The 2181-nt window shown below is 33.7% G+C and overlaps 1 non-coding gene across 1 annotated transcript; it reads right to left on the bottom strand.

The window, feature by feature from the left end:
* Positions 1-1589: 1589 nt before the first annotated feature.
* Positions 1590-1696, bottom strand: LOC128282990 (small nucleolar RNA R71). Its single transcript, XR_008273336.1, has one exon. It is a non-coding gene; the product is annotated as a small nucleolar RNA R71 (small nucleolar RNA).
* Between the last annotated feature and the right edge of the window lie 485 nt (positions 1697-2181).

The following is a 2181-nucleotide window of genomic DNA, read 5'->3' as shown; positions in this document are numbered from 1 at the left end:
GGTGTTATTTTGAACTTGAATTTTAATTGCCAACCCATGAGCTAAATCTCATAAGGTTGGGATTACACGATGAAACTTTTATTTTCATTAATGGTTGAAACAAATATTTAATTTAATCTACTGTTTCATTCAAATTTTTTTATTTTCCAATTGTATGCGTACATTCTCTAGACATAGGTAAGTGTGTTATATGCCCATAAACTGAATCTAATTCTAAAAAAGTTAGATTAGTTGGACTGGAATTGAATGATACAAACAGGTATTTGACCTAATACTTGCGGCAGACTCAAAATATAGAGCAGCATTTGTATAGAATAAAGAAAAAACAACGCAAGGTATCGTGGTAAGGCCTATAAACACATGCTAGGTAACTTGAGATCTAGCGCTCGAAAGAAACATGTCACTTTAGGTCTTTTCTGAATAGTAGATTGAGTACGATTTTTCTGAGGCGATACTGAAAATAAGAGCAGATTCATAGTAATCCCGACCTTCTAAATCAACATCATAGACCCTCAATCCTTTGCCATAGTATCTTTACCATAACATTCTTAGTTATTTATTTATTTGCCCATAGATTATGTACGTAATTATTCTCATAATTTTCATTGCATTTTTACTCTTGCTTTGCCTTTGCATTTTTCAGTATTAGTCAATATATATTTTGCATATATCCTTACTACTTTAATTTACTATTGTGTACTTAACCTGGTTTTGCCATAACATTAATCATAATTTGTTATAATAACTTAACCACTTTTATACCTAATCCAATTCTAATAGAGACGATCTCACTTATCACTTTATTACTTGATTCGACGTGTATACTTACACAATTCGCATACCATTTCACACGTGACAAGTTTTTGGTGCCATTGCCGAGGATCGACAATTTGGAAAAATATGGTTTTGTTATTTTACTTAATTCCATCATTTTTATTTAACTTAGTTTAATTTAATTTCTACAGGTTTGCCATCAGTACATGAGAAGAGGTATTTCTGCTAACAAATAGTATCTTTTTGACCCAGAGGTTGAAAGAACTTCACGAAGAAGGCGGAAAGAACTGTGAAAAATGGCTAGGAACGGGAATCATCCTAGTTTCAATGATAATCCAAATGGTCAAGATATTAATCTTCCTGATCATAGGGTGGTACTTGGTCTGAATGATAATTTGAATGGTCATGACCATAATTCTCATGTTCGTAAGGTGATAGATGACTGAGACAGACTAATCTGAGAGCATGTTGTGCCAATTTTGAATGACCTAAATCCAGGGATAGTTCGACCACAAATACAAGCTCAGTAGTTTGAGCTGAAACTGGTAATGTTTCAAATGTTAGAAATAGTAGGAAAATTTAGTGGACTACCCATTGAAGATCCAAGACTGCATTTAAGACTTTTTCTAAAGGTTTGTGACTGGTTTAGACAATAGGGTGTTCTTGAAGACGCTTTGCGGCTTAAACTATTTCCATATTCTTTAAGAGATCGTGAAAGAGTGTGGCTGAATGCTTTACCATCAGGAACAGTGGCATCATAAAATGATCTTTGCAAAAGATTTTTTCTATGGTATAATCCCCCAAGTATGAATGCCAAGCTTAGAAATGACATCACATCTTTTTATCAATCGAATTATTAAACCCTATATGAAGCTTGGGAACAATTTAAAGTCTTAATTAGGAAATGTCCGATGCATGGATTTCAACATTGGACTCAGATGGATATATTCTATAATGGGCTGAATGCACATATGAGGATGATAGTTGATGATTCTGCCAAAGGTACTTTGTTGGATAAATCTTATAATGAAGCATATGAAATTCTAGAGAAGATTGCCAACAATGATTATCAATATCCTACCACAAGATTTGGGACGAGAAAGAGACCTATTGGTACCATAGAGCTAGATGCAATCTTTTCGTTAACAACCTAGGTATCTTCATTGGCTAATATGATCAAAACAATGAAGAAGCCTATTACAGTTTAGGAGATGAAATCAACTGAGCTTTTGTATGTTTATTGTGGTGAAGACGATGTGTTTGATGAATGCCCATCAAATCCAGCATCTGTGTGTTACATAGATAATTTCTATTGGAACAATAACCCTTATTCCAACATGTATAATCCAGGGTGGAAGCAATATCCGAACTTTAGTTTGAATAATCAAGGTGTGCGGAATTTTAACT

This window comes from Gossypium arboreum, chromosome 10, assembly GCF_025698485.1.
Source record: "Gossypium arboreum isolate Shixiya-1 chromosome 10, ASM2569848v2, whole genome shotgun sequence".
In the NCBI taxonomy this organism is placed as follows: domain Eukaryota; kingdom Viridiplantae; phylum Streptophyta; class Magnoliopsida; order Malvales; family Malvaceae; genus Gossypium; species Gossypium arboreum.
Note: the sequence above shows the minus strand (reverse complement) of the source record. Positions and strands in the feature narration are given on the sequence as shown.